The sequence below is a fragment of the Geotrypetes seraphini genome, chromosome 10 (assembly GCF_902459505.1).
Source record: "Geotrypetes seraphini chromosome 10, aGeoSer1.1, whole genome shotgun sequence".
NCBI lineage: Eukaryota > Metazoa > Chordata > Amphibia > Gymnophiona > Dermophiidae > Geotrypetes > Geotrypetes seraphini.
The window spans coordinates 36,295,210-36,308,012 of record NC_047093.1 but is presented as its reverse complement, the minus strand read 5'-3'; positions in this window follow the sequence as shown (position 1 = coordinate 36,308,012).

Sequence of the window (12,803 nt, the reverse complement as noted above, 5' to 3'; positions counted from 1 at the left end):
GACCTCCTTGAATTATTTTCCTCTGTGGCAGATAAACACTTCCCTGCTGAGTCCCGCCCCCCCTGACTCAGCAGGGTTACCTTGTTAAGGTGGCTGAGCACTGAGCTGTAAAGCCCAGTGCAGTCTGGGACATGTAGTCTACTCAGTCTTGGGCTGTATGGAGGTTGAATGGTAGCATTAGTGGAAGATAACCCCTTACTCTTCTACAGTCATCAATAGTGTGCATTATTTTGCAACAGTGTGAACTATTTTGCTATCATACATACTATTTTGAAATAATGCTCCCCATTTCATAACAGTGCTCACCATGATGAAATAGTATGCCTTTTTGCTCAAATGGACAACACTTTTACAAAGTACTGTGCACTACTGATAACACAGAAAAAAAGTTTTTTTCCCTATAGCTGCATTTTTAAAGCATTTAACCAGTTTTTAATGCATTAACCCCCCTTTTACAAAAACTGTAGTGCAGTTTGTAACGCCGGCTGTGGCAGTATCAGCTCTGACACTCATAGAATTCCTATGAGTATCGAAGCTATTACTGCCGTGGCTGGCACTAAAAGCCACCCCACGGTTTTGTAAAAGGGGGATGGGAGTAAAATTTAAATGCATGCTAATAATTTTAGCACATTAATCATGTTAAGATATCACTTATGACTCAACTCCCCCTCTCCATCACAGATCTGGCATCTGTTTGCTCCCTTTCCATCCCTCAGCCTCTACCACAGTGCTGTAAACTTTACCTTGCTGGCAGAAATTCCTACGGGCTTGCTCTGGGGATTTCCCTCTGTCACATCGCGCCCAGCTGATGCAACTTCCTGTTTATTCAGGGTACAATGTGGCAGAGGGAAGTCTCTGGAGCTGGCCTGTAGGAATCGCTGCTGGCAAGGAGAAGTTTAAAGCACTATAGCGGGGATTGAGGGAGGGAAAAGGAATACACAGATGCTGAACCTGTGGTGGCATGGGGGGGGGGGAAGGGAGGTGCTGATGTGCAGGAGGGGTGCTGGAGGTTATAGAGAAGTGGGGGCTGGATCTGCATGGTGGGGCTGGAAGTTGAAGGGAGATAGGTGCTGGACTCACGGAGGGGGGTTGAAGGAAGAGGAGAGAAGTGCTGGGTCTGCGAGGGGAGGGAGGTTGAAGGGAGAGGAAAGAAATGACAATCTACAGAGGAGGAGGCTAGAGGGAAAAGAGAAAGGTGCTGACCTGCAAAGGAGCAAGCTGAAAGGAAGGGAAAGAGGTGCTAGACCTGCAGAGAGAGGCTGCAGGGAAAGGTGAGAGGTGCCAGATCTGCGGTGGGAGTGGGGTGGGGGCTGCAAGGAAAAGAGAGAGATGTCGTGTTTTCTTTTAAAATATTACATATTAATTGTGATTAATCACTACTGCATATGCGATTAATCACAATTAAAATATTTAATCTTCTTGCAGCACTGTTTTTTTTCCTTTCATTTCAGGTTAAATACGACATGGAGCATGTTGCTGGTATTCCACATGTCATTTCAAACAAATGCACATTCCTAGTGCTTGTGTAGCACTGGGCAAATAGTATGCACTGATGTGAGGAGTTAAGGGGGTACATCTATTTCCCAGAACTGCAAGCTGAGAGTTTTAAAATTATCAGTGGTGAGCTGTGTGCTGTGTACTGGTGTAGGAAGAGCAGCCTAGTATTTTGAGCTGCACAATATGGCAGTTGGAGTAAAAGCTCATGCACCTGGGTCTCCATGGAAACCACAGACTACGTGCAGACAGGCAGGCACCTCTGGAAAAGGCTAGGGACTCAGGACATGAGTTCTAGCAGTTTCCAGAAGCCTAAGAAAAAAACAATTGAAACACCAAGCCAGTTTTTGGATTTCCTGGAAGGTGGTCTCAGTTTTGTGACCTCACTCTGGAGGACATTTAAGGACTGGATCTGGGCAGGGAATTTGTCTTGTGGCCAAAGCCCACCAACTGACCAGTGCAAGTGGATGTTGAAGAGCTGGTTCTCTGGTGAAATCCCACCAACTGGCCCAGAAAAATTAAAGGTCTATAACATCATCAATGTTGGCTGGACTCTCTTAAGATAGCCAAATGCCTTCTCGTCTAATTAGTAACACACATGAATGGATGAACGAGATTCCCACTGCCCCTACCTACTATCTAGCGAAACCACAGCCAAGGGGCTTAGCAGAATCAGCGGGGAAAGAAGATCCTGTTGAGCTTGACTCTAGTTTGGCACTGTGAAGAGACATGAGAGCTGTAGCATAAGTGGGCAACGATGAAAAACCACTATTATAATTTTTTCACTTACCCGGTAAGATGGGAGAAACATCCCAGACATACTGAATCAATAGCTAATGTAGGGTCATGAAATGGTTAACTGTTGTTTAAAATATTGCTCTGGTCTACATAGCTGAAGAAAGTGTACAATCTATTGACTTCATCTGCCTAAAATGTATGTCCCTACCTTACCACATTGTAAGCTGAATAGATAAGAGTTTGAGCCATGATGTACCCTGCCCTTCTGTACATTTAACTGTAAGAGTTAGATAAGTGTCCTGCTAGTGACCTGCTAGTGTGAGCTTAGAACCAATGAGTGTTAAGAAAAGTAACACGTGAAAAGCTTTTTCTAGAATTCAGTTGTATAGCCAGAAAAATGAATAAATATCTCTGTAACTTCCTGGTTTCGGCACTTCTGAGCCAGCTTGGAGCTCAGGGGTCCAGCATGCATGCTGTGAATAAAACTTGTACTTTCTTCACGCCTCTGACTTTGTGTGTCCAAGTGACCTTTCACTATGACAGTTTTGTCAATGTTGTGCATGTTTCAGGTTTCCTAAAATTTTAAAGGCATTATCATCACTTGATTCTATTTGCTTCTATTTGCTACCTTGTGTGATGGTCATAGGCCGGCCCGCTTTGATGATGCAATGTGGGCCGGCCTAGCAAAGGCCCCGAGGCTGCCTGATGAAACCGGGATAAATTACTGCTAGCGGCAGCTGTGTGCCGAAGTTAAAAGCACACAGAGCTGCCGCTGCTAGTCCGGGGGGGGTGGGGGGGGGGGAGGCTCTGGTGCCTCTCTTCCTGCCCTGTGAGCTGCTGCACACTTAAAATCTCAAAAGGCATACTAGTGTGCTGTGGAACATAGTTTGTGATACACTGATCTATATTATACACTCAGCAACTGCACAGATCACTGCAGCTCCCCATTCAATGATATCTAAACGCACTCTTGAATGCCACTGGCTTTTGTAGAATTCAGCAGCAAGACTGTTGGCGGGGGTCAAATCCTCTGATTTTGTGAAGTCAATGGGCAAATGCTGCCCTGGTTTATGGTTGAGATCAGGGTGAATTTCAAAACACTAACACGGGGTCAGTTCTGTAACTTGGTACCTCTATAGATCTTTAGCAAAACCCAAATAGGTGTGCCTACATTTAAGCATGACCATTTATGCTAGGTCAGGGGTAGGCAATTCCGGTCCTCGAGAGCCGGAGCCAGGTCAGGTTTTCAGGATATCCACAATGAATATGTATGAGATGGATTTGCATGCACTGCCTCCTTGAGATGCAAATCTATCTCATGCATATTTATTGTGGATATTCTGAAAATCTGACCTGGCTCCGGCTCTCGAGGACCGGAATTGCCAACCCTGTGCTAGGCCAATGGCAGGTATAAATTGCCACACCTAAATACATCATACAACGCATGTAATTTATAGTAGTTTTAGTTTAAATCCTTCAAAACAATTGTCCGATTGGCGTACAATCCATAAATTATACAACAAAAATATATAAAAGATAATACTGGAACGCCATTAAAAAATAGGAAAGATCACTCTAGTCCAGGGGTGTCCAATGTCGGTCCTCGAGGGCCGCAATCCAGTCGGGTTTTCAGGATTTCCCCAATGAATATGCATTGAAAGCAGTGCATGCAAATAGATCTCATGCATATTCATTGGGGAAATCCTGAAAACCCGACTGGATTGCGGCCCTCGAGGACCGACATTGGACACCCCTGCTCTAGTCAATTTTAAAAGGGGTGCTACAGCTACTTGGTATGCTGAACTCCGAAATGCAGCTGATTATCCCTTAATGAATATGATGAATGCTTGGCATGAGGATTTAGGATCGTCGCTATCTGTCGAAGAATGGCGCGAAGTATGGTCATACTTGGTCAAGTCTACTCGTTCGGCTAGTGTCCTTTGATCAATGTATTTTCTACTAAGTACATAGAACACACTGGACTCCAATAAAAATGGCAAGACTTTCAAAAGATGTGTCTTACGTGTGCTGGCCTTGCAGGAAGCAAGAAAGCTCTTTATCACACATGATTTTTCACTGTAGCCACTTAACTATATACTGGGAAAAGGTATGGGGCTCTCCTGTCAGAAACCGCCTGCAAATGCTTCTACAGCCACTTCATCCCCCATCTCTGGAACCAACTCCCCCCACAAATCAGACTACAGAACTCTCTGATGACCTTCCGAAAAGCAGTAAAGACCCTCCTCTTCAACCGAAATTCTAACTACAAACTACCCCTTGACTCTTATATTCCCCCTCCTTTCTGCACTCTCCTGTACTTAAGTTGCTGTATAGCAGTGGTCTCAAACTCTCAAACTCAAACCCTTCGCGGGGCCACATTTTGGATTTGTAGGTACTTGGAGGGCCGCAGAAAAAATAGTTAATGTCTTATTAAAGAAATGACAATTTTGCATGAGGTAAAACTCTTTATAGTTTATAAAACTTTCCTTTAACAGTTAAAAGGAAAGATATATAAACTATAAAGAGTTTTACCTCATGCAAAATTGTCATTTCTTTAATAAGACATTAACTATTTTTTCTGCGGCCCTCCAAGTACTCTATTTTTTTCTGCAGCACTCACATTTAAAGTTCAATATCTTTTCTTTCTCAAAACTGGCACATTTCAATCACTAAATTGAAAATAAAATCATTTTCCTACCTTTGTTTGGTAATTACATCATTCTCTGGTTGCACTTTATTCTTCTGATTGTGCATCCTATACTTCTTCCCTTCTTTCAGCCTCCTGTATGCTTCCTCTCCTCCAGACCTCATTCCCTCCCCCAATTTTTTCTTTCTTTCTCTGATTCCATGCCCCATTTTTTGCTTTGTTTCTGGTTCCCTGTCCCCCCTCCTTCTTGCTTCCTTCTTCCGTGCCCCATTTTTTGCTTTTTTTTCTGGCTCCCTGTCCCCACCCCACCTTCTTTCTTTCTTTCTTTCTTCCTTCCTTCCTGCCCTCCCCCATGCCACCGCCGCCGCGGAATAGGCTGCTGCTGCTGCTATCGGGAACAGGCCATCTCCCTGCTTCTCTTCTGCACCGGACCGACTAACTCTCGCCGCCTGACGTCAATTCTAACATCAGAAAGGACGTTCCGGGCAGCCAGGCAGCGATTGGCTAGCCAGAACGTCCTCTCGACGTCAGAATTGACGTCGGGCTGCGAGAGTTGGTTGGCCCCGCAGGGAAGAGAAGCAGGGAGATCAAAGAACACGGTGCCGGCCTGATCCCCGATGGCAGCAGTGAGAAGGGAAGGGAAGCAGGTTCGGCACCGTTACTTTAGACGAGCCGCACTCTAGGGAGAATAGTGGACCGCCCCCCCCCCTTGGTACGCCACTGGAGTAGCAGCCGGCTCGTTCGTTCAAAGCCACGGGTGGCGGCTCCTTGCGAGATCCGTGCCTGCGTCTGAAGCCTCTCTGATGTTGTGACATCAGAGAGGCTTCCGATGCAGGAGTGGATAGTGCAAGGAGCCGCCAACCCGCGGCTTTGAACGAATGAGCCGGCTGCTGCTCCAAAAGGAAGAGAATGATGCCTCCAGACCGCGGGCCGCAAATAAAACCTGGAGAGCCACATGCGGCCCGTGGGCCGCGTGTTTGAGACCGCTGCTGTATAGTCTTTGAACTGTCCAAAATGTTTTCCTTTGTGAATATTGGCTTGTAGCCCATTCTGAGCTACTGGGAGGATGGGATAGAAATCTAAATAAATAAATAAATTTCTTCCATTCTGAACATTCAATCCCCTCTGCAACTGAAAATCATCATACTTGGTCATTGTGGCCTTCCCACAATTTTATCTGAGCATAATGCTAGACTTGAATATCTTGCTATATTCGGCCATTAAAAACATCTTACATTGCTGGAAAGATCTCTCGAAAGTTGAATATGTTGTTTGGTGGAATACGGTGTGTCTAATGACTAAATCTGAAAGTGTCATTGCGGAAAAACATAATTCCGTACACACCTACCTTAAAATCTGGGAAAACCAGTTGTTTTATACAGTTATTTGAGTCATTGATGCTCGTAATAGGATTTCTGACACCTAGACATTGAATGTTTTCTTTTTCTTTTATTGCGAGTACTGTGATGCCTTTCTATGGGTCTTTTGAAGATTACATCTTACTTATACAGCTGTGTTAAAATATTAGCGAGACATGTTCTGTCTTTTCCCTTTTTCAGATCACAAGATAGACTTTGATCAACTTGTTCATCCTTCTACTGTAATACTTGCTTATATCATGTTCTTTTTCTATATGCTCGACTAGTTGTGTCATGTCTATGTTAACAATTGTTCACCTTGTTTACTTGTTAAAACTTAATAAAATATTTTAAACTAAACAAAAAAAATAAATATGAAAGATGCAACATACATTCCAGGAAACTCACACATAAAACCTCCCATATACCACAGATAAGAAGTGAATGAAAGCTGCTCTTTAATGTAATCCTCCAAATGCTTTCTAAAAAATATATATATATATATATTTTTAAATTTCATTTTAAAATGCTTCAAGCAACACTCCTCCCACAGCTCCTCTGGAAGGCTATTCCACAATACTGGAGACCTAAAAAAAAAAAAAGTCTCTTCCCTTGTAGATGTTAAAGGGGTATGCTTGGTTGGGGGAAAGGTTGCTAATGAAGTCAAGATACTGCTGATCATAATGCCCTTGCTGGCCCATATGGAATCACTAAAGCAGCTGGAAAGGAGAGCTGACGCTTATAGAGGGCCTTATGAGTTATGCATGTAAGACGGAAACACGCCCATGCTAATTCCATGCTCCTCCCACATGTCCACCCTCTTGCAGTCAAACGCTAAGGCACTTATGCACTGTCTTGCAGAATGGTCCATAATGTAATTACAAAGCCTACATAATTACTATGCCATGATCTCAGCGTGAAAGCCTTCTCTTTTCTTCCATCTTTTTGGGACGGAAGGCTTTCACGCTGAGATCATGGCATGCTAATTACGTTATTTTTTTTTTTTTCAAAATGGGCACATTTGTGATATGTTGGCTTTCTAACGACGAAAGACTCCTGAGGAAGGTACTTTTATGAGCGCCGAAATGCTGACGTTGTCGAGTCTGTTTATTTGGTAATGAAGATCCCTTTTGGAAGCATCTCATTTTCTCCCACTGCTTGCTTGCTGGCTTTGCATTTACGTGGGAACCTTGACGTTCAGAGCACAGTGTAATTACGCACCTAAGTTCCAATTTTCTTGAACTTACTTGAGTAAAGCACATGTAATTGCAGATGCCCAGTTCCTAAATTGGTCTGTAAACTTGGGGCCCGATTCTATATAGTCCGCCTAAAAAATTGGTGCTGATTACTATAGTGCTAAGTGTGATTCTATAAAAGATAAGCACACTATATGGAATCACGCTTAGCACCGCCTAATTGAGCTTAGGTGTCACGAGACATCCTAGCTTTAGGTGCACCCAATTTATGCCAGGGTTTTCTTCACCTAAATACCTGCACCTAATTCATAAAAAGGTGCCTAGCTCAAAAACACGTCCACTTTTAGGTGGATGCTTTGGACTAGTTAACTATTTTTTAGAAAACCGTGTTTTTTTAAGTTAGGTGCCTAACTTTCAATTAAGTCCAATTAAAGCCAATTGTGAAGTCTTACGTGCCAATTATTGATGCCGATTAAGTCTATTAATCAATTAAGTTAAGCACCTACATCAGCTAGGTATGCCAATGTAGGTGCCTAAGTTTAGGTGGAGTATATAGAATTTACCAGTTTAGTATTGTGTGTGCGTCTTGCATCGTTTTTTACTGTGACCCTGAGAAGATATATACTGGTCCAGTTTTAATTTGATGTTTTGATTCTGGTTACAGTTTTGATAGAAGACGTTACACCCTGAGGTAGCTGAATAGTGAAACACTGGCAACCGTCGGTGTACCGATCAACCATGATAAGTTGATATTTTCATCTATCACAAAGTATATACATTTTTTTTATTATACTTTTAAGCAGTGCAGTGTTTTTCTAATTAAAAGAGGTTTTTTTAGCCAGTGAGGTTAACACTCAACCACCGTTATTCCGCCATTGTGGAAGTGGGAGGGCCCTTGTCTGAGGCTTTTTCCTCCGTTGAGAATTGTAATCTCACTCTGCACTTTGCTTTTCAATACACCATCAGACAGTGTGCATCTAACCATTATGGAAGTGTTATCTATTATAGTTTTTTCACAGTATCCGAGTCTTTTTGGCTATTCTTCAGTTAGGTGCCATTTATAGAAGAGTGTCTAGACGTAGGAGCTGGAAGGAATCAAAATCTTAGGCGCACCCTATTTATGCCAGGGTTTTCTTGGCCTAAATAACAGCATGCTCAAGATCCACCCACAATCCACCCCCTAACCATGCCCAATTTCTGGTAAATACCTTGGGCTAGGCTCCTACCCGAAGGCGTACCAAGTTAAGCGCCTACCACCCAATTAATTTTTGCCAATTATGAGTTCATAAATGCTCATTAGCAGGGCTGATTAAGCTAATTAAAAAAAATTAATGCTGTTTTTTACTAAACCACAGCAGAGGTTTCTAATGTGTGCCGGCAAGGTAAATACTCCAATGGGCTCATAAAATTCCTATGAGCGGCAGAGAATTTACCTCACTGGCCCACGATAGAAACCTCTACCGTGGATTCGTAAAAGGGGGCCTAAGTTAGGCATCCAGATCAACTAGGCTCGCTGATCTAGGCACCTGACTTCCGGTACCATTTTTAGATTTGGGTCTAAGCGCTCCCACATTAACTTTTGCTGATAACAACATTTGAGCGTGACCTGCAGAAAATAAAAAGACTTAAAAGGTGGCAGCATATAATTTGGGCTTAGCACACAGGAAAGCCCCATGTTATGGCGTGCTAAGCTCAAATTATGTCACATCTTACTGAAAGGATCCCTAGGTTTGTACCTGAGGCAATGCGGGGTTAAGTAACTTACACAAGAGCAAGGCAATTTAAATTTGACATGTTTAAACTGTCTGCAGGGTTGTGCAAATATAACACGCAGCTGCTCTAAGAAACATACAGAGCTCTTGCTAAGAAAAGTACAAATATTTAAGATGTAAATGAAGTCTGGGCAACATAGAAAGGGCACTGGAAGGAGACAGAAATCGTGCAGGCTGACACGGAGTCATCTGGCTGGCACTGTTGGTTTAACTTCTGAAATGTCGCCTCTATTAAACAGCTCACAGCCTGGATGCGTTTAAGGCACCCAAAACAGATGGGAGCAAACACCCTCATTCATAATGATCATTATAGCTGATTGAGATTAAATCTTAGTGCTTTGCACTTACCAGTTTTAGCATGTCAACATTCTTCCTTAATTGTTTCTGTGCCCTGTAGGGATTTCAGTGAATTAAAAAAAAAAAAAAAAAGATTTTGGAAGCAGAATTTACTTGGCATGACACACATCCGTCTTCAGAAGAGAGATACCCAGCAGCAGAAAAATATAAACACATACTTACAATCAATGTGTTTCTGCACATACTGAGTGGCGTAAAAAGGTAAATCTGCAAAGCAAGAAAAAGATTTCCATATCATTCACTGACTCAGTATAAAAAAATATCTTTAGCATAATGTATTTCAGATATTGCAGTTTCTTATTTTCATTCCCTACAGTATAAGACAATGAGAATAGCCATGCTGCATTGGACCAGTGGTCCATATTGCCCAATATCCTGGTTCAACAGTGGCCAATCCAGGTCCCAAGAACCTGGCAAAGGCCCAAAGAGTAGCAATATTCCATGCTACTGATCCATGAAAGATGCGCTGGAAAAATTCTCTGGCTCGTTTATTTCTATACTTTTGAGGTTTTTTGTCAATTTTTAAAATTATTTTTATTTATTTCAGGAATTAATGAAATTTGCATAAAAGGCCTCATTTTATAACGTGATGCTTATGTGAGAAGTCCAAAACATATCTATTTAAACCTTATGTAATAAACAGAGAAACATAGAAACATGATAATAATAATAATAGCTTTATTTATATCCCATCATACCTTTTCAGTTCAAGACGGTGTACAATAAGGAAGAGGTACAATGTGGATATTGTGGATACAGGTATCGATACATATGTGTGTGTGTTTGGGGGGGATAAGGTACATGAGAACAGTGAAATTACAGGATAGGCTTAGAGAGGGGGAGGGGGAACCATAGAGTGGCGATATGAGGGGAGTGAGAGGAAGGAAAAAGGGTGAAATGGTCTGGAAGGTGATGTTGGAAGATTAGATAAACTTGTCACATAAGTTGGTTTTCATGTTTTTTTCTGAAAGATTGGTATGATGGCAGATAAAGGCCAAATGGCCCATCCAGTCTGCCCATCTGCAGTAACCATTATCTCCTCCTCTGCCTAAGAGATCCCATGTTTTCTTGAATTCAGACACAATCTTTGTCTCCATCACCTCTTCCGGGAGACAGTTCCACGCATCTACCACCCTTTTTGTAAAATAATGTTTCCTTAGTTTATTCCTGAGCCTATCACCTCTTAACGTCATCCTTTGCCCTCTCATTCTGGAGCTTCCTTTCAAATGAGACTCGCCTCATATGCATTTATGCCACGTAGATATTTAAATGTCTCTATCATATCTCCCCTTTCCTCCAAAATATACATATTGAGATCTTTAAGGGCCTCTTCTATTAAACTGCGCTAGCAATTTCCAGCACATGGAGCCACACTGAATGGCCCACACTGCTCCCGACGGTCATAGAGTTCCTATGAGCTTCGGGAGCAGCACGGGCCATTCAGCGCGGCTTTCTGTGCTAAAAACTGCTAGCGCAGTTTAATAGAAGCAGGGGTAAGTCTATCCCCAGAAGTGCCTACCAGATAATTAATTTTTAAAATCATTTTCAATTTTTGCTTTTCAATTATCAGCATTGATTGGGCTAATTAAAAAAATGAAGTAAGGTGCCTAGATCCACTAAGTGCGCTGATCTAGGGACCTAACTTTACATGCCTTTTAAAGAACCAGGGCCTTGCAGCCCAAATACGTGACTCTAAAGGGGGCATGGCAATGGGAGGGGCTCCAAAAGTTGCATGTGTTGTCACAGATTAATGGGTCAGTGCACTCAGCCTGAGTTGCAGCACTTACACAAGCTTCCAATAGACATAAGTCTGGCACCCAAAGGAAGGGCACAGAAATCGGCACTAAATATGATTTTATAAATCCAATCCTTAGGTTTATATACCGGGTCATCTTCTGTACCAGGAGCTCTACTCGGTTTACATCATGAATTTTATATGCGGAAAAGACTCCGACCAAATTGGATAAAAAAATTAACCCCTGTTTTACGAAGCCGCACTAGCGGATTCCGCGCGGCAATGGCCTCGAAGCCCTTTAAATCTCTATGGGCTTTGGGGCCGTTACCGCAGTGCAGCCGCTAGCGCGGCTTCATAAAATAGGCCCTAAGTTAATCGACCTAACATAGTACTAAGTCTTCTGATCTCAATTAGGAATAACCAGTCAATGATTGTTGAAAAAGTAATGTTTTCCAAAGATTTTCTAAAAGTTCGGAGAGCAAAAAGTGTTCTAATCTGGGAAGGAAGTTCATTTCAGATTGTTGTGAAAATGTATGAGAAAGATCAAGAAATATAACCAATGACTTTTGTTCCTTTAAAGCAGGGGTGTCAAAGTCCCTCTGTGAGGGCCGCAATCCAGTCGGGTTTTCAGGATTTCCTCAATGAATATGCATGAGATCTATTTGCATGCATTGCTTTCATTGTATGCTAATAGATCTCATGCATATTCATTGGGGAAATCCTGAAAACCCGACTGGATTGCGGCCCTCGAGGAGGGACTTTGACACCCCTGCTTTAAAGGAAGGGAAAGAAAGTTTACGAGTATACATTTGAGAAATTCTTGGTTTTGTAGACTGCAAAGAATGAAAGGAAATAGGAACTAATGGCATAAAAGTTCCATGTAAAATTTTAAATATTATACTCAACCATTTAAATTGAATTCTGAAACGGACTGGAAGCCAGTGAAGTGCCTTCAAAAGAGGTGAAACGTGGTCAAATTTATTTATGCCAAAGATCGGTTTGGCCGCCGTGTTTTAAATTAATTGTAACCTTTTTAAATTACCCTTACTCAAACCGATGTAGAGAGCGTTACAATAATCTAATGGTGCCAATATGATAGCTTGTACTAATGTGGCAAAATGCTGTTGGTGGAACAGACGGCGAACCTTTCTTAATATTCGAGGGGTGAAGAAGCATTTTTTTAAAAAATAAAGGTTATAAACCTGATATTGAAGGGAAAGTGAAGAGTCGTGCAAAAAGCCCAATCTCTTAGAAGAGAATTCAATTTTCAAAAGATCTCCGGACATCAAAGTCACTGCATTAATTTCAGAGTGCACTCCATGCTCTTCTCCACTCATGCTCCACTCTATAATGGCTCCTAATCAAAAACTTCATTACTGGATGACTTACCCCGTGCTACGAAGCTTTTAATGCAAAGGCAGATTAGCGCATCCTTGCGCTAGCTGTTACAGCGCATTAAATTCTGCATTGCAGCTTAGCAAAAGGGCCCCTAAGTACATCACATAG